The sequence below is a fragment of the Corvus hawaiiensis genome, chromosome 7, assembly GCF_020740725.1.
Source record: "Corvus hawaiiensis isolate bCorHaw1 chromosome 7, bCorHaw1.pri.cur, whole genome shotgun sequence".
Taxonomy (NCBI): Eukaryota; Metazoa; Chordata; class Aves; order Passeriformes; family Corvidae; genus Corvus; species Corvus hawaiiensis.
This window is the reverse complement of record NC_063219.1, coordinates 5,341,813-5,362,603: the sequence shown is the minus strand read 5'-3', so window position 1 is coordinate 5,362,603 and position 20,791 is coordinate 5,341,813. Positions and strand designations below refer to the sequence as shown.

The window sequence follows — 20,791 nt, the reverse complement described above, 5'->3', positions numbered from 1 at the left end:
TCACATTATTCAGCAGCCTGTTTACAAGATCCTATTATAAGGAGCACCTTGAGTTACTATAATTTTTTTAATGTAAATATTGCCAAGTTATCTGCATTTCTTGAAAACATACCGAATATTGGAATAGGGAAAGGATCAATATCAGTACAAAAGAACTTTTGACACAAGGAATTTTTAATACTATGCCATGATACAGACCTAATACTAAATAGATGATCTGAATTATCGCTGTAACATGGTTACACACAGACTTTTAACAATGCTGTTGGTCAATGTCAATGTGTGTACTTAAGCACTCCACAGTTTTGTCACCAATTTTAATGGCAACAGTGTTAAGCCTGTGTTGTCATACTACTTTTGCTGCAATTTTATGTAGAAACTTCAGGAATATATGTAGATTTTCCAGTAGGAAAATTTATTGGATATTAGATGATAAAAATGTCTGCACTACACAATATGTGTTCACCAGTCTAGAAGCAAGAATAGCAATAACGTTGAAATAAAAGTTTTGTCAGTAATAGCACAGCTCTTACAAGTGTGGTAAAATTAAATGAACAAGAGAGTAAGGCTAAGAATTATTTTTAAAACAAACAACTTCTATTTCCTCGATGATTTATTAATGATTAAGATTTGAACAGCTTTCTATTTTTATTCCAGAAGTATGAGTTCAGGGCAAGTTTGAAACAGCACTTCAGATTTGGGTCAAGCTCAACTCTGGTCCTTTTAAAGTCAGTAATCTGTTCAGTACAGGGTTTAATTTGCTATGGGGGTTTCAGACAGTAATGAAAATCATAAAATTATTTGGGTTGGAAGGGACTTTAAAGATCATCTTGTTCCAAACCCCTGCCATGGGCAGGGATACCTTCCACCAGACCAGGTTCCTCCAAACCCCATCCAACCTGGCCTTGGACCTCCAGGGATGGGGCAGCCACAGCTTCTTTGGGCAGCCTGTGCCAGGGCCTCACCACCCTCACACTACAGAATTTCTTATGTATCTAATCTAAATTTCCTTTATTTCATTTTGAACCCATTCCCTCTTGTCCTATCACTACAGTTCCTGAGGAACAGTCCTTCTCCAGCTTCCCTTTAGACCCTTCAGATACTGGAAGGCTGCTATGAGGTCTCTGTGCAACCTTCTTTTCTCCAGGCTGAACAGTACAACGGGATTTATAGTTTTCTAGCACTGCTATTTTAAAACCTGTAGTGGGCAACTTACTACTGCAGAGTAGGCTATGTTGCCACCTAAGTCTTTGCTACAATTTTAACTTACTTCTCTGTAGTAGTATTTATATATTTTTTTTCCTTTCCTGTCTGTTTTTCCTTAGTTTAACTTCTGGCTTGGATTTTCATGTGAAATGGCCATGTGCTGGCCAGGATTTTCAGTGAAACGGCAATCATCAACTGCATTCTTGTCCTGGGTTGCAGTGTATTCTATTATCATCCTCAGGAGCTGTTGAAACCAGGTGGGGCAGTGTTTCCTTGCCTCCTCCCCTCAGACTATCTTTCTGTTAATGGTCCATCAATGCCTTGCCACATGACTCATCATCCCATTGTGAGATGCTCCACCCAGAAGGAGGAACCAAGCATTCCATCCTGGATATAATCTGAGATTCCAAACACTACAGACAACCTTTCCACTGGATTTCCAGAGGACAAGAGCTACATAGCCACCACTGGACTTTCTGAGGAAGAGCAGACCCTTCTACAGGACCACAGCTTCAACAGAACCACATCCAGCACTTCAGGAGGACTGCAGCCACCATTTTATCGGACTGCTACCGCCACCCTGACTAACAGTGCATCAGGTTGTATCCTGACTCTGTCAGTTTAACCCAGTGTTTTCTGCCTGTTTTGTTTTTTTTTTAAATTTCCCTATTAAATTGTTATTCTGACTTGGTGCCTCCTACTGGTTTGTTTTCAAACTAGTACAATTCTCCATGAGCAATTTAGCACAGCCCATTGCATGACTTCTGCACCTTTGGCCAACAGAAGTCAGGAAACAATTTTTATGGACTTGTCTTGTTCAATATTTCCTTTTCAGGTAGAAATAATTCAAAACAGGAAGACAAACTGTAATTTTAACATACCAGAATTTTTATATCGTCACCATAACCCCAATTATTTTGGTCATGTCTTAGTATTTATTTGTTAATAATACATAAGTATTTATGACATTATTGAACTTGCATGTAAAAGCACACAAGCTGAATAATTTACCATACAAAGGCTATAAGATTGTTGAGAGACCCTAAAAACATAAGTAGCATTGAAAAATACAGTTGCCTTTATCAGACAGACTTTTAATCTTATGTAAAGAAGCAACAGGTTCAAAAGACCTATCATCCTCACTAAACCAAGCTGACAGATCCATTAGACTTCAATCTATAATTTTCTGGATGAATCCAAACCTTTTTCACTATTTAATCCATCATAAAGCCAGCATAACTGCAATTTCCCATGTTCTCTTCTTTCCTCACTTTAAAGATATTTGGGCATTATTTTAATCTACTCTCCCTTTAACATGCAAGCTCATACATGTGCCAAGTCCCTGCTCAATTATGTGTGTGTCTTGGCATCCTTTTAGCTGAGGTTGTATATGAACACAGCAGTTGTTCAGAGATACCAGACCTTTGAACTTAAAAGAACATGAATGTAGGAGAGGGAGGACATAAAAGAGGTGTGCAAAGTAATTTTGAAACAGATGATAAATACCATAGCAGCTATTCTTTCATGAAGTGCAGATGCCTGCCAGTTCCAGAATGCACGAGCAATCCTGCTCATACCGGAGGGACAAGTATGACAACTCTGCTCCAGGACTACTAGCCCAACACTATGCGAATGAGTCTCGATCAGTAGAGAAGCAGGTTGTTACCAAGATTTGAGAGCCAGGTTTCTCAGCATGTCCCAGGTCCATTACTAACCCACGATGCTTAACTGGCTAATCAAATGTCAGCCTGCTGGCTATAGAAGTTTGGGACTGCAAGAAGAAATTTGTTTACACGTGAGTTATCAGCATGGCTAAACAGAATGAACTTAGAAGGCATTGGTGGGCTAAGATTTGGCCTGTTCCAGCCTGAGGCACTGCCTACTTTTAGAGCAGAAGAGGAATCAAGATTCAATTGTTTAGTTTCAGAGTTTGGATTACAATTAACTCCTGCAGAAACCATTGAGCAAACAGATTAGACTTTTCCCACCGGCTATGAAACAAAATTTAGGAGGGCTGTCAGAATGAGCTACACAACTAAATTAAGTTCTTGAACTGATACAGTTGTAGACCTTAAATTAGATTTCTAAGCAGGCATTACATTGCTAGCTTTAAAAATCTCCTGGCAAATACTGAAATCAGAAAGGGCACTGGATTAGGAGTCCACCTAGATTAGAAAAGGGCATTTTATTTGCAGTTTCCCTACAGGCTGAAGAGTCAAGTATACCCAGTGGTGATCTCCAAGATTTCTATGAGGCCACTAATTATACACAGAATGCTTAATGGCCTTCAAATCTTTGTCACAAAGATGAGCTAGACTATGCTAACTGCCCACTGACCAGAAAAAACACAAATACTCAGTTTGCAAAGAGCAATCTCTGACTTCTTTGAAACTGGGATGTGTTCAAAATATTGTGCATTGATGCTGGAATACAGATGGCAAAGCCCCTATTATGGTGTTCTTGCACACAGAAAAACTGTAGGTCTTCTGTTGGGCCTACAATTTTAACTGCCTTCAGGTACCTACAGAGCCTTTTTCGGCAGGCACTGAATCAGGGGGATGGGGAAGCAGAGGTTAAATGATTTACTAAGAATTGGTTTGTTAGAAGCAATGCATACTGCTTGCCCAACACTTATTGTGCCTACCAAAGCAGGATGAGAAGATATGAGACTATTGATAAGGTGAAGGAATCTTGACCAAAGATCCTGTTTTTAACCTAAAACTAACTCAAACCAGTCTTGAAGTTTGGACTTAGCCCAGGGGAATAAAGAGCATGCACAGGGAGGAAAGGTGAAAAGTTCAGGATGAGGAAGACTCTTTACTTCATCTGAGGAAGACTCTTATTTCATCTCGGAGACCCCTGCCCACGACCACCAGACAACACTGCACAAGCGCAACGTGGATATAAATGACTTTTGGGCTCATTGTAATACGAGGCGAGGCTAGGCGGGGCTAGGTGATGAATATGTATAGGCATATTGGGAAACTCAATGAATATGGAACTTGTAACCTGATATATACCAAGCTGAATGCAGCTATCGGCATGCATGACTTTAGAGGAGCTATGCCCCACGTGTCCCAGTGCTGGAATAAACATACCTCCTTTACTACTTATTCTAGTAGTGGAGTCTTTCCCGCTCATCATTTTGGTGGGCCAGCCAGGAGAAACTCCGTCTGATCGCAGGATCGGCTGAGGAGCGGACGTCCTAGGCATACCCCAGGGCTTTCCTGGAGGAACTCCGCCCCTCGGCTCGCTCACTGCGATGGAGGGACAACGATCTGCTGAAACTGCAGATAAAATGGTATGTTTTGCATTTAGAGTGCCTGTAAGTCGAACGCGTGGCCAGGACTGCTGGTAAGCTGCGAGGAGACGTCTCGCGCACATCATAGTCCCTGTGAGGTTAAGGTGGGGCTTGCAAGCAACTGGCTACAGGAGCCAGCAGGGGGAATTTCCAGCCGCCAGAGTGGCTGCCAGCAATCCTGAGAGTGGATCGGGTGATTCCAGGGGGGTCCCGCCGGAACTTGTTACCATGTTGGGAAAATATAAGCAGGACCCTGAAGCTATTACAGGTGAGTGTTGTGAACATTTTTGCTACTAGTAGCTGGTTTGAATGTTGCTGTGTTGCTTATGTGTCTGTGTTGGATTGCTTTTTTTGTGTCTGTGTTGGATTGGTTGTTGTTGGATTGCTTTTATGTGTATGTGGCTGTATATTAGCTCACCTATTCATTTGTAAATTGGAGACGTGCGTGTTGCCGTGTGTTATTTGAGTGTGTAGTATTGAAGCATTTGTTTGGGGTGGTGCTTGATTGTTGATTTTGGAATTGTGGCTAGGCAAGAGTTTAGAAGAACCCCTCCCCCTCAGTGGTTCGGTTTGGATTTGTGGGAATTTATAAATCCAATAGGACATTGGCTAGAGAGGAGAGGCGAACGAGTTCCTTTAGAGGGAATATACAGAACCTCTGCAGGAAGATTAGTGACTTTAGACTGGGAACAACCAGCAGCAGAGGATTTAGGGCTTGAAAGAGTACGTGGAATAGATTGTTTGTGTGGATGTGTCAGAACTTTTTATTCAATGGGAGGGTGGCATGTTGCATGGGTATTAATACAGTGTAAAGTTTGTAAAAGGAGGTGGTACTGCTCTTCTGCCAGGCGGCACTTCTCAGTGCTATCAGGGGTACTCTAGTGAAGTTGATTTTGAGCCTGAGATTTTAAAGACTGTGTATGGAAAGTCACATTTGGTACCTGAGATTTGGGAGGTTCAGGAAGAAAACTGGGAAAGAACTGTGAGAGAGTGTGAAGAAAGGTTTGGGTGGAAGCGAGATAAAACTAGGAGACGGAGATAGAAACAACAGTGGCTAAGCAGGGAGGGAGGTCGTTGCCCCCTCCCTCAGTAGTTATATGGTAGAGGTATAGCCCCGACTCTTTCCGTTCATGTGTCCTATCTGCATGAGTGGTAAAAGGGACTCCCTGCTTTGTGTGTGGGTATAAGAAGACTCCAGCCCCACACCATCTGTGGGTTTTAGCTCAGTGTGGATTTTGTAGAAGTCAGAGACATTACAATTCTATTTATTTAGCAAGCAAAGATCTGTGCCCGGAGTGCTGGCAAAGCAAGGAACATTTTGTTTTAAAACTTTTGTGTGGCAAGGAGCATCACATTCCTAAAATAGTGTGCTAGAAACAGATTGGGAGGAGGTAGTAAAGACTTTTGAAGAAGATTTCAAGTGACAGCGAAGCAGGCTTGGCAGAAGGCATAGGAGAATTTATAAAGAGTGGCTTATCACTATACAGGCGACCCCAAAGGGGTGGCACAGTATTTGAGTGAACTCAAACTCTGAATAGGATGGGAACCAGACAGAGTAAGGAAATCCCCAGAGCAAGCCCACTTGGCTGTGTTTTGGCACATTGGAAAGAGATAGTAGGAACTGGAGGCACAGAAAATAAAAGAACTCTTATAAAATATTGTACCCAATGGTGGGCACTGTATAAATTAGAAAATGGAGCAAAATGGCCATCTAATGGAACTCTAGATTATAATACCTTGCTACAGTTAATGCTGTTTCTGAGACGGGAAGGTAAATGGGAAGAAGTTTCCTATGCTGATGCATTTTTCTCTCTCCAAAATCACCCTGAATGGCAGAGAGATTGTGGAATTAAACTCCCCAGTGATCCTATGGTGTTAGCTATAGAAAAAGAAAATAAAAAAGGCTGAGGAAGAATTAAGTGGTGTTGTTCGTCGTGCAGTATAGGTCAGAGATGCACAAGGTCAGACAAAGTCTATCAGGCAGCGGCTCAGGGACAAGACGATGACGAACTAACCGATTTGCTTAAGCCTCCCCTTAGGTGAAGGGAAGAGGATGCAGATTCGGAAGGAACACCAATGCCAACCCCCTCTCCCCCGGGCAGTCCTGTCTCATCCCGAACCAGGAAGCAGGTACTGATGGTGCCCCTGAGAGAGGCAGTGGCACCTGATGGGAATACAATGTTGATTAGAATACCTTTCTCTACTGCTGACCTAGATGCATGGTATAACATTGCCAAAAATTACCGAAGTGATCCAGCGGGTACCGCTGAACGCTTGAGACTTATAATCAAACAGCATAATCCAGACTGGGCTGATATACAATTATTATTGGGTGGACTAACAAACACAGAGAAACAGTTAGTTTTGAAAATGGCTCGAGACCTGGTAGAGGACTATTACAAAACACAACAATTAGATACAAAAGATTACTTCCCACTCCAGGAACCACACTGGAGTCCAAATAGAACAGCTGAATTAGAGAAATTAAAAGGTTATCAAGAATGGATAGCAAAAAGGATGGAAAGGGCTATTCCCAAGACCCTAAACTGGTCAGCTTTGTATGCAGCAAGGCAGGGTCCTTCCGACTCACCATCCAAATTCCTGGATCGTCTGAGAGACGCAATGTGCTGCAATACATCGCTGGATCCTGAGACCGAGGTAGGGGTACAACAGCTTGTATCCTTGTTTCTCGGACAATCCACGGGAGATATCAGATGTAAATTGCAAAAACTTCAGGGGCCAGAAGGGAGGAGCCTGGAAACTCTATTAGATGTAGCTTGGAGGGTATTCAGTAATTGAGAAGAAAGTTACAAGCAAGGGATGAGGAAATTAGTAGCAGTAGTAAGGGAAGGAAATAGAGAAAAACCTAGACAGAGACCCTCCAGACAAGGACCTCCCAGACAGGGCCCACTCCAGCTAGGTAAAGATCAATGCGCAATTTGTGGGAAGTTTGGTCATTGGAAAAACGAGTGCCCAGAAGGAAGACAAGAAGACCGCCAGAACAGAGGAGACCAAGAAAGATGGAGGGCGGTTGCACATGTGAAAGAAGATTAAAGAGGACTGGGGGATTTTACCCTAGCAGATCCACTGGTTATAATGAAGCTAGGGGAAAAGGAAAAAGAAATAGAATTTTTGGTTGATACGGGGGTATTACCGCTGGCCTGGTTCCTACGGTATATCACCGTGTCCTGCAGCCATAGGGAGGAGGAGGAGGAGAAGATCCAGCAGGCAGGAATTGTGCAGCAAGATTGATTTATTTAATTATTTTACAAACTTTTTATAGACTTTTTTCTTCATAGTCTAATTGGACAAAAGACCAGCCACCCCTTGGGGGTGATTGGCCAAAATCCTAAAACATCCATTATCAAAATATTTTCTACTATACCATAAACAAGACTTTCCAAGGTTGCAGGTGGCTTGGTTGTTTACATTCCCTGCTACCTCTTCTGTGAGAGAGAAAAGTCTCTCACAGACTTAGAAAAATAACAAGAAAATCCTCGCTAACAGCATTTTTGTACCTACACGGGGGCAGCATATTCAGTTTTAAATAAAGCTTTAATGCCTGTGGGCGATGACTATTGTGGTACATGGAGCAACTGGTCAATCTGAAAAAGCTTATTTTTGCAAGCTGTTGAAACATAAAATTGGGAAACAATGAGGTATTCACAAGATTTTATATTTACCCAGTTGTCCAAAAGCACTTTTAGGATGAGATCTATTGGAACAATTACAAGCAACCATTATTTTTAGGAATGGGGGAATTATTCTGGAGGTAAAAGACCAACAGTATGTGGAGATACTGAGCTTAATATTAACAACCAAAGACTCTGCAAAGGAAATTAGAGAAGAGAGAATGAGTCAAGTGTTCCCAGGAGTCTGGGCCACAGATGTACCTGGGAGAGCCAAAAATGCAACCCCAATACACATCAAACTCAAAGAGGGAAGACAACCAGTCAGAATTAAACAGTACCCCCTCAAAAGGGAAGACAGAGGAGGAATTAGCCCAATAATTGAAAAACTCTTACAGTTGGGATTGTTAAAAGAGTGCCAGTCTGATTTCAATACTCCTATCCTGCCTGTCCGTAAACCTGATGGGTCTTACCGGGTGGTACAGGATTTGCAGGCTGTTAACAAGATAACTGAAGATCTCTGTCCTGTGGTAGTGAATCCTTACACTCTGTTAACATGCTTAACACCAGAGCTAACTTGGTTTACTGTTTTAGATCTAAAGGATGCCTTTTTTTGCCTCCCTCTCCATGAAGTCAGCCAGAAGTTTTTGCATTAGAATGGGAAAGCCCTAAGAGTGGGTGCAAAACCCAGCTCACATGGACCGTGTTGCCCCAGGGATTTAAGAACAGTTCCACCCTGTTTGGAGAACAGCTCGCAAAAGACGTAGAGTCCTGAGAAGCCTCACCAGGAGAAGGGAAGCTATTGCAGTACATGGATGACCTTCTAATAGCTACCCAAACAGAGAAAGCTTGCGTAGCCTGGATGGTAAGCCTCTTAAACTTCCTGGGACTCCAAGGGTACAGGGTATCTAAGAAAAAGGCTCAGGTGGTGAAACAAAAAGTGATCTATCTGGGCTATGAAGTCAGTGCTGGGCAGCGAACTTTAGGGCAAGACCACAAAGAAGCGATATGCCAAACCCCAAAGCCCCAGACAGTGAAAGAGTTATGGACTTTTCTGGGGATGACAGGATGGTGCAAACTGTGGATTTACAATTATGGGCTGCTCGTGAAACCACTATATGAGCTCATTACAAAGGAAAGCAGAGATCTCCAGTGGACAAAGGAGGCCACGCGGGCCTTCAGCCAGCTAAAGAATGCCCTCATGTCAGCTCCAGCTCTAGGACTTCCAGACGTGAGTAAGCCATTCTTTCTATTTTCCCATGAGAAGCAAGGGATCGCCCTGGGAATACTAGCACAGGACCTGGGCCCCTACTGATGGGCAGTTGCCTATTTCTCTAAGCAGCTAGATGCAGCAGCCAAAGGATGGCCTGGATGCCTCAGAGCCATTGCAGCAGTCGTGCTAAACATCCAAGAAGCACACAAGTTCACCTTGGGTCAGAAAATTACTGTGCTGGTATTCCACACAGTGTCCACAGTGCTGGAAGTGAAAGGTGGTCACTGGCTCTCCCCACAAAGGTTCCTGAAATATCAAGCCATCATGGTGGAACAAGATGATGTAGAAATAGTGGTAACTAACATTGTCAACCCAACTTCCTTTCTTAGTGGGAATCAAGGAGAACCGGTACGCCATGATTGCCTGGAAACTATCGAAGCCACCTACTCCAGCCACCCGGATGTAAAGGATACCCCTTTAGAAGATGCAGAGACCTGGTTTACTGATGGGAGCAGCTACGTCATCAGTGGAAAGCGGCATGCTGGGTACGCAGTTACCACCTGCCGCGAGGTGATAGAATCTGGACCCCTGCCAACAAACACCTGTGCACAAAAGGCTGAAATAATCGCCCTAACCCGTGCCTTAGAGATAGCAAAAGGAAAGAAAATAAACATCTATACAGACTCAAGGTATGCATTTGGAGTTGTACACGCACACAGTGCCATTTGGAAAGAAAGAAGACTGTTAAATTCACAGGGAAAGAGCATCAAACATGCACAAGAAATAATGTGACTGTTGGAAGCAGTCCAGATACCTGAGAAGGTAGCAATCATGCACATAAGGGCACATCAGAAGGTGAGCTCAGAATTGGAAGAAGGAAATGAACTGGCGGACAGAGAAGCAAAAGAAGGAGCTAAAGGTGAGGTAACAACAACTGGAGCCTTGATCCCAGATGGACAACTTTCCCTAGAGAGTAAGCCAACATATGATAAAAAGGACAAGAAATTGATTAAAGATGAAGGGGGAACATTTAACCAAGAGGGATGTGCTATCACTGCAGAAGGAAAAGTGGTTATTCCCTCTCATTTGCTATGGTCAGTAGTTAGGGAGGAGCACCAGAAAACACACCAGGGAACAAATGCCTTATATAACTACTTAATTGGGAAAATGATTGCTAGAAGCTTATACGAAACTGTTGTGCAAGTAACTCGACAGTGTAACCTTTGCCTCCAGACTAATCCCAAAAATACCCCCAAACCAAAAATGGACCAGATTGGGAGAGGCCATGGGCCTGGACAGCAGTGGCAAATTGATTTTATAGAATTTCCAAGAAAAGGGGGGTATTGATATTTACTAGTGCTGACAGATACTTTTTCAGGATGGCCAGAAGCTTTTCCTACTAGAACTGCTAAGGCTCGAGAAGTAACCAAAGTGTTACTACAAGAAATAATACCGCGCTTCGGAGTTCCAGCCACAGTGTCCTCAGACCTCATTTTATTTCAGGGGTGGTATAACAAACTAGCTGACATTTAGGCATAGATTGGGAACTCCACACTCCATACCACTCCCAGTCGAGTGGTCAAGTAGAGAAAATGAATCATTTGATTAAACAGTAAATTGTGAGATTAGGGCAAGAAGCTAACCTACCCTGGCCCCAATCTCTTCTACTTGCATTGTTACGAATTCGAACCAAGCCCAGAATTAAAGAAAAGCTAAGCCACTTCGAAATGCTTTATGGGAGGCCATATGGCGTACAGAAAGGCATATCTACCCAAATAGGGGAAGAGACGCTAGCCACCTATATGATTGCTTTAGACAAACAGCTTAGAGAAATTGGAAAACATGTGGCTGGAACTTGAAGTTGAGACTTGGACGGTCCTGTACATGACATTCAGCCTGGAGATTATGTATATATTAAGTCTCTTACAGAAAAGACTCTAGAACCACAGTGGGAAGGACCATTCCAGGTGCTTCTCACCACTTACACCGCGATTAAGATCAGAGAGCAGAGTGCCTGGATTCACCACACCCGAGTAAAGAAGGCTCCAGAGGCCCCTTGGAAAGTGACCCCTGGGGATGATGAACTGAAACTGAAGTTTACCCGAACAAAATGAAAATGTCAGGGTGGCACGCAAGTATAACCCAGAAAATTGTTTTTTTCACAGTCATAATTGTAGCTTCCAGTTGGGAAGTTATTCATAGGAGAGAAGACATATGGTCCCAAGCCTTTATGCGGTTTACTGGACTCATGGGGAAATATTCTGATTTAAAAGATTTAAACCTGCTGACTGTGGTCATGCACAGAAACCAAGTGTATACAAAGCAAGAATGGGAAAAACAACAAAGAACTTGGCAGCTTCAGGGAACTGTAGGAGAAGAAATCAAAATAGGAGGCCGAATGATTAACGGAACTACTCATAAAAAAAGCAACCCAAATTAGTGTCTCAACTACTCCTACAGACAAACATAATGAAATCTGTAGTCATTCAAGTGAAGTAGATTGTTGGTATAATTTTACATTAGTACAGACAGTTGAAGTAGTTTGTCTTTGGGGCCAGGACAGTAATGGGCTCTCATTCAAATTCCAGATAAATGTCATGGCTAGGCCTAATATGACCTACACCAGCAATCGGATCCAAACCTAGGTCACATCACTTAAACTTGAGCCAAAAGTTTATGAGATTGGCTCCTATGTAGTGAGGAACACAGGCCAGCAATTACTGCTGTTTAATCCAGAGTGGTCTCTTAAGCACGTAGAACTACTAATGCAAATTAACATTTCTGATATCCAACCAGCCTGCTCCCCTTTAATACAAACATCCTTTGAAGGGTGGACAGCCTGGCTGCAAAAGCAAACACCCCTCAAAGGCAGAATGCGGAGAGACATGACTGACATGCTGGGAACAGGACTGGGAGTCATAAATGGAATTGATTCAGAGATACTGATGAATAAATTGGCCACGGCAACCAGTGACCTGACCAAATTAAAACAGCCCCTACAATCCTCCCTATTAGCATTAGGAAACAGCCAGTGGCAAGTCTCAAAAATACTCCCAGACCTCGCAAATATCAGCGACCTGGACCACGAACTGATATTAAGCACACTTGGCACAGCTCGGGACAATGTCTCATTAGCCCTTAGCTGCATACAAGCTCAATTATGGATGCAGTCCACAGCTTCCTTAATTATAAGAGAAGGTAATGAAGGCGTTTTCCCTATAGAAATCCGAGGAGCTGTTCGGAATAATGCTACTAAGTTAGAAAGAAAGCTCCAATCCTGGTGGACCTTGGTAAATTTCACCTATGACCCAATGACTAACATAAGCTACTGCCTTTGCGCTTACTATACGTAATGCCACAGTTTATGTAATTCATCCTATTGTTGCATTGGGACTAAACTATGAAGGAACAGTTTTTCACCCCTCTGAACATAGAGTATGGGCTCGGATGGTAGGAGGAAAATGGCAAACAGTAAATTTAGAATCTTGCATCACACGGGAACAACAAGGATTTATCTGTGAAACTAATACACTTGATGACAAAGACATATGTCTTTATGCAGAACAAGGCATTTGTCACTTTGAGATCCACCCAGATACTTCACCAAAAACTGTACTTGTATGTATTGGCCAAGGCTGTGTGTGCTTAAGAACTATCTGCACTTTTATGATGATAGATAATATAAATATAGCTGCCAGGAATCACTCTAATTTTTGTATTAGTAAGTTTACCAAGATTGTTGGGTGTGACTTTTTGTATTTAGCACCAGTTGTGTCTCATCAATTGATAAGGTCTAACTACACCATATACCATAAATTGCTACCCACACCTATTGGGATGGACCTAACATTAGTAAAGCAATTAGTGAAACATCAGGACCTAATTGAGATTTTAGGAGAAATCCAAAGAAACGGGAAAAAGACCTTAATCACCATCCATCATGACACACAAGAAATCAGCAGAATCTTGCAAAGAGTAAAACAAGATGCAAGTCATAACTGGTGGGACTCGCTTTTCGGGTGGTCACCTACTGCAACTGCTATCCTAAATACGTTATGTCACCCCATAATTGTCTTATGAACCTTGGTTAGTGCCTGCCTTGTGCTATCACATTGCTTATTTGGAACTACAGAGTACTAAAAAGGTTATCAGTTTTAACTGCTTTGTCAAACACACATGGAAAAGCATTGAGGGATGCCTACCGAAAAAAATCATTAGGAAAAGAATTTATGAATTAGTAAAAGAATTTACTAACTCTTTAGAAAAGGGGGGACTGAATCAGGAGGATGGGGAAGCAGAGGTTAAATGATTTACTAAGAATTGGTTTGTTAGAAGCAATGCATACTGCTTGCCCAACACTTATTGTGCCTACCAAAGCAGGATGAGAAGATATGAGACTATTGATAAGGTGAAGGAATCTTGACCAAAGATCCTGTTTTTAACCTAAAACTAACTCAAACCAGTCTTGAAGTTTGGACTTAGCCCAGGGGAATAAAGAGCATGCACAGGGAGGAAAGGTGAAAAGTTCAGGATGAGGAAGACTCTTTACTTCATCTGAGGAAGACTCTTATTTCATCTCGGAGACCCCTGCCCACGACCACCAGACAACACTGCACAAGCGCAACGTGGATATAAATGACTTTTGGGCTCATTGTAATACGAGGCGAGGCTAGGCGGGGCTAGGTGATGAATATGTATAGGCATATTGGGAAACTCAATGAATATGGAACTTGTAACCTGATATATACCAAGCTGAATGCTGCTGTCGGTATGCATGACTTTGGAGGAGCTATGCCCCACGTGTCCCAGTGCTGGAATAAACATATCTCCTTTACTACTTATTCTAGTAGTGGAGTCTTTCCCGCTCATCAGGCACATATAAGCTCCTGTGCTCTGATCTACTTTCTTCAGCCTGTGTTACACTTCTGTCCTAGTGGGGTGGCACAAGTGGCTACAGTTGTAAATGTACAAAAATAACCTATAGAGGTTACCCTCCTCTCCTGTTCTTTCATGAGAACCCAGTGGAATAGCATGTCCCTTTTAAAATACAGTAGCTTTTATGATCCATCCAGCAAAGACTAAAAAAAACCAAAACAACCCTGCCTTAAACTTACCTTATATTTAAGGGAGAAAAATTTGAATCAAGAAACATCCAAAGAATGAAGGGTTTCCCCCACTGTTTCTGGAAATCACATTTACCAGACAGTGAGGATCTTTAAAAGTTAGAGGTTTACATGTGACAGAACAGTGCAACTGTAGATTTTTAGAGATAAAGTGGGTGTCAAAAAGGAAGCTAGTGCAGAAGGATGACATGAGTACCACCCAAATTGTGACACCTATGATTGATCTGGGGAAAAAGATTGAAAACCCACTACAGTTATCTTCCACATTTCCATCTACAATGTTTTTCCATTTGAAAAAGAAACATGAATTTTTTTGAGGGTATAAAAATCCCCAGTTGTTTCACACAGCACAGAAATACAAAACTTACACCAGAAATGGAATATGATATGACAAAACTCTATCCCAATATGCTGTGTGAAACCCTGTGTGTGGAGAAAGGTAGAAGGACAGGATAAGGCTGTGAACACTAAGGAGTATAAAGGTCATACCTCAAATAATTGTAGCTAAGAATTGAAGTTCAGTGGTTATTAAGATTACCACAATAAAAAATCATGTGCGGCCATCAAACTTATGTCACTCAATAAAAACAGATGGGATGAATCGGCATCTTAAGTTTAGCTGTTCAAATAGCCTATTTTGAGTTCTTCTTTGAAGTAAGATGCAGAAAATTTTGCTTATGGGGAAACCTGGTACAGTAACTTTCCTACAGGAAGCATGAATACTTCAAAAGTACTTATTTCCTAACGATTTGCATAACTTCTTTTACTGAAGCAGAGGACTAGATATCAAAGAATTTGCTGTATAGAGGAGTCAAACAACTTGTATTTTGTGTATTTAAAATTTGTTTTTTCAACATAAGTAATATTGTTAAGAGTTACAAAGCAGAATGTGAAATAACAAAACCACAATTTTAAGGATTCCTAACAAGTAATAAAACCATTCATCAGAAGATCGATAACAATCATTACTAGTGGATTTCCTTACACGGATTAGTTCTACTGCATTTAGAGCTTTCCACATACATTTCTCTAGTGATAAAATGTTTAGGGTTTTGTTGTTGTTGTAGTTGTTGTTGTAGTGTTAAAGGTTTTTTAATTTTTAAATTTTTTTGAAGGATGTTAATAGCATAAATATCTTATAACATGGTTGAAAAAAGTTTGGCTTATAGGTATAAGTCATAATATATATCTTCCCGGTTTGTTTTGGTTTGTTTTCCCTGCAATAATTTTTGATGTTGATAATAAAATTGTTAATGATCTAGCAAGTGTTACTCACACAAAATAATCATGTCTAATCCAGAAAACTCTTTTCTCTTTATAGTGTTCATGACAAAAATAGTCTCTTGTTCAACTTGCTGAATTAAAGAGGAATTAACAAGGAATGCAATTAGCAAAGTAGCATCAGAGATTTCATCTGCTTCAATTAATGAAGCTCATTGTTTAGAGTTGGACAGAAAACAGCCATTACATCTCATGAAAAATTGTGACATTTTAATATTAAGATGAAGCCAAGAACACTCAGTGCTGCTCACAAAGAGTCGTTGACTGGTACTCCAAATACTAGATGGCCTTTTTGGTAGGACATTTGTCCTGTCAATCAAACTTGAATGGAAATCTTCGACATTTGAGGACTGTTCTTCGGTGACCTTCTGATGATTTTGACAGTGTGGTTAAAAATGTGGGATGGAAAAGGAAGAAAGGAAATACTGTTCATGACTTGTTTTTACAAGATAGTCCCAAAGGAAAGAAACCTTCCTAATTAAGACATTAACAAGATAGTAAATTAATTACATCAAATCTATTCAAAATGACATCCAAATCTAGTTTTATACCATTAATTTAAGTCTAAATGATTTACAAGTTTTTCTAAAGTAAATCAGAAAACATGGCTACATCATCCCAAACTTCCTTTATGGTCCACATATAGAAACTAATTTCATATAAAAACAATCAAATAATTAATCAATTACTTTAATAGGCAATCAGAATGGAAACTTTTGTCTAATTTAAAAGTAATGATAAAGTAAGGTAAGCTTAGGAACAGCTTTTGAGTTCAAGCAAAATGCTTCTGTAATTTTTTTACTGAAATGCCCAAAGAGAAGACATAATTAAAAACCCCCTAACCTTTCAGTCTGTCTGGTTATTGAAGAAAAAAAGAAAAGAATGAAACACTAAGAGACAGTTCAGGTCAATCTGGGTCATTCTTTGGAGTATACCATAAAAAAAAAAAAAAAGTTTTTTCTGAGTGTGCCTATGTGGGTGTGTTCCAAGATGTCACCTCTTTTTCTAAAAATGTGTTTCCTTTAAGTTACCAGTTCTCTTCTTTCTGAAACCCCGGTTTTCAATACTTTCAGCGATCCTCCAAATGTTGATACATTTGTCTCAGTCCTCACAGAAAAAAAATATCCCAGAAGTACCATTTTCTTTGCTGATACATGTAACATTTAATTACAAACTTGGTTAACATTGTAGTTTTTACCCCATCAACACTACTTACAAGTTTGCTTTACTCTGTCACCTGCAATATACATTCTCTCAAAGTTCACAGATGTAGCCTCTGGAGTCAAGGATTTATGTAAATAAAATATGATTTTATGGAATTTTTAAACTTCATAATGTTGATCTTACTCATTTTTATTATTCGTTTGACCAGAAGGAAAATAAAAACCTAAGAACGGCAGATTAAAAGCCCATCAAGTTTAGTATCCTGTCTGTATCCTGTGGCCAAAGAATGGAGCACTGAGGAAGAGCATGAGGACAAGCACATATCACTGCTTCTGCAGAGTGTACTCTCAGACTCCAACAGGTTGCAGCTCAGGGACTTTGAGAGCCACAGACACTGTCTTGAATTTAATACTTGTTGATCTACTTATCTTTTATGAATGTGTCAGAAGTCTATGCAAACCTATGCAAACATCGAGGATCCCATAGCAAAGGCTCACTTAGCTTAACTGTGTCTTGTATACAGAAATTTAAAGAAATAATATAGGTCATGTCCTGCCTCAATATTTTGAGAAAAAAAGAAAAGTTAGATCTCTTCTTGTAAGTGGAATGAAGAAGTTATGAGGCAGCTCTGGGCTGGCTGGATCAAACTATAGACATAGAATAGACATAGAGGCAGGGCTCAGACAGCTTAATTTTCCTTCACCGCCTGCAGGGAACTGCGTCCAACACACAAATACCAAGCACAATGCAATGGTAGTGATTTGGTAAGGCAAGAAAAGAATATGCACAGGAATAGTATTGTCCAGCATTTTTTTTTTCCCCCAGGATGTGAGATGCTGTGTTTACGCATGTTCCACTTCGCTGTTAGCCTACTTACAGAAGGCATCACTTCATGATGAACAGTAAGAGCAGGTACTACTTACATACCTAATTACACTGTGTTAGTTTCAAACAGTCTAGGTTTTTTTAGTAGGCGGAGGGAGCCACAGCGCCGGCTACCGAAAGGTCAAACTACTCGAAACTTCTGCTATATCCCGCATAGGGCGAATCGCTGATGGCTCTGACGATAGGCAGGTTGCTGGTCCAATTAGAGAAGTTGGTAACGCCTCTGTGACGACATATTTAACAAGGGAAAAAGAGGGGGGCCTTCCGTTTCTTCTTCCGGGGATGGCGAGGTGGCTTCCGGGGCCCACCTCGCCGGGGTCCACGCAGCCGGGCCATGCGGCCGCCGCTATCTCGGCATGGCTCGTAATGAACTTTGCTTGTTTAGTTGCTTTTAACTAGCCGTGCTGGGAGCCGGAAGGCAGAAGCGGCGGCAGCAGCTTATTTTTTTCGGCGCCCCACATGAAGAGAGACGCTGAATAGAGCCGGCGCCGCGGTGGCCGACAGCAAGGGGCGTGGCGAACAATTCCCCGATACGGAGCCCAGACGAAATCAACTTTTCAGCTCTACAAAACCGTATAAGAACTTTCAAATTGATAGAACTTGAGAACAAGCGAATCTACGGACAACAATTTTCTCCCGAGTCAAATAAAAGGAAAAGGTAAAGATACGTGAGGAGAACAACATGGCAACACTAAGGTCAGTGAAAAGAGGGAGAGGGAAGAGGTGCCTCGGGCGCGGAGCTGAGATTTTTCTACAAAGTCGTGGTGAGGACTATAAAACAACAAACTGTTTCCCTGTAATTCATGAAGTGCATGGGAGCATGCAGAGATCCACTCGCAGCCGGTGAGAGCAAGTGCTCACACTGCAGCGAGTAGTTGCTGAAAAAGCTGTAACCTAGTAGGAAACTCGAACGCAGAGAGAAGGTAGAAGATAGAGAAGAGAGGATACTTGGTTTCCAAACTAAACCAGCTCATCTTTAAAAAAACTACACCTCATGAACTAATGACCCATGCAAAACAGTTGTGGGAAGACTGCCCGTGGGAGCGACTCACGTTGTAGCCGTTGCAGGGCGGGACTGCTACTCGTGAAAGTTAAAACCACGCTGGAAAAGTTCACAAAGAACTGTCTCCCATGGGAAGGACGCCACGGCCCAGCAGAAAAAAAATAAACTCCTTTCCCTAAGCGAACTGAAGAAAGATTTTTAGAAGGGACAAACTGACTAAAGAGCCCATGTTTTGTGTCTCTGTGCTGTCAGTGGGAAAGAGGGAGGGACTGTGAAGAAAAGGTGTTCTAAAAGTTTATTTTAATTCTCATTACCCTTTTTTTTCTATTATATCTGTTAATAATAAATTTTCTTTATACTGTTTAAGTTTTGAACCTGTTTTGCCTTAGCATGTTTTTCCCGTAATCCTTATCTCAACTCATGAAGCCTTCATTTTGTTTTCCCCTCCTCTGCTCAGCTATCGCAGAAGAAAATGAGTGAAAGATTTCTCGTGAGTACCTGGTGCTTAACCAGCATCAAACCCCGACATACACTATCTATAAAATAACTTTGCTACTGTATTTGTTCTATGATCCTGACTACAAGTTATAATGGTTTCCTTCCTGAACTCTGTGAAACAAAAAAAAACCTTGCTATTCTTCCTGGTACAAATGGTAACATTAATATTTTGTTTTGTGGAAGCTACACATTAACAAAAGCTATACATAAGATGCTACAAAAACTCTGAAATAAAATTTGATTTTTACCTTCTTTAATTTTGAGGCTGTGGGCTTGGTGTTCAAAGCAAGAGAAATTTTTGTGGATTTTTTTCTGAAGTAGCTCTCCTGTCTTCAAATGACCACTGAAACAAACCTGTGGAGAAACAGAAAGGTTGTGAGACAGATTAATTGCATTTTTACAGAAGCAGACTGTTAAAAGCTGAGGTACAAAATGGAAATTTGAGTATTCTGACAAAAAAATCCCAACAAATTAAGAGCAGTCATAATAATCATTGAAAAATCGTAACTTTATCTTTTACTTCACCTCTGCCACCTAAAATAGAGAAAGAATACCTTGTTTCAGGTTTCAAAGGACTTGAAAGCACTACAGAAACTCATGTTAACGTCATCTCTCAAAGATGAGCTCAGATTTTCTTATTTCTTTTTGAGAGTCCTGACCCTTACAGGCTTTTTTCAGGATTTACTGCAAGGTTAACTTCTCTTAGGTTGGTTTTTCTGAAATGAAGGTATATTTAAAAGGAAATAATACACAAGTGGTGGAGAAAAACTGCCTTGGTGACTGATGGTCTGTGCTAACTGCATAGTTAGTCATCACTCCTTTGCAGAGCAGCCAGCCTGAATGGAAGGTATTTCATACATGTGCATTTTTGTTAAAAAGTTCTTGTAGTCTCTTGATATTGTTCCTTTCCCTGATTAACTTTGTGTAACTACTACTGAGCTGTCATACCTGATTTTACACCAAGCTATGTGAACATGTGAACAATTTATATATATGTGTGTGTTTGTGTGTATATATATATATGTATCTTCATCTACGTTTGCTAACACATGACTGCAGAGAAGCAAGTTCAAGTCCACCTGAAGAACAGAAACCTGAGCACAAATGGAACTCAGATCCTACTTATGTTACATAGACATGAGTGCTGCCAGATCTTCCTCAAACCAACAGGTCCCTAGGGTTACTCCCTTTGGCTACTAAGTATTTCAGCTTTGCATTCTACCCTATTCCTCAGTGGTCTTCATTAAGAGCAATCCCTGATACACTATAAAAACACACATCTTTAGATCAGTGAATCTGTCTGTTCATTTGTATGGCTTGCCGACAAAGTGTGGTGAGAGCAGAGAGGGATGCTCTAGTAACTGTTTGTAGGGCCATGCTTTTGGTTATGGGCATGACTTTGCTTCCAGGGACATTTCCCTGCACCAGTATGAGGAGATATGCCAGTGGAAACACCACTGGATCAGGATAGCTTTATAAAAACCAGCA

General features: G+C 41.1%; 1 long non-coding RNA gene across 2 annotated transcripts; it reads left to right on the top strand.

Moving 5' to 3' along the window:
* Positions 1-1,893: 1,893 nt before the first annotated feature.
* On the top strand, positions 1,894-14,190 carry LOC125328937. Of its 2 annotated transcripts, none has more exons than XR_007204965.1 (4): positions 1,894-4,775; positions 6,536-6,637; positions 8,770-9,001; positions 9,739-14,190. It is a non-coding gene; the product is annotated as an uncharacterized LOC125328937 (long non-coding RNA). The 2 variants fall into 2 exon arrangements; XR_007204964.1 differs by having other exon boundaries at positions 8,731-9,001.
* Positions 14,191-20,791: the final 6,601 nt, after the last annotated feature.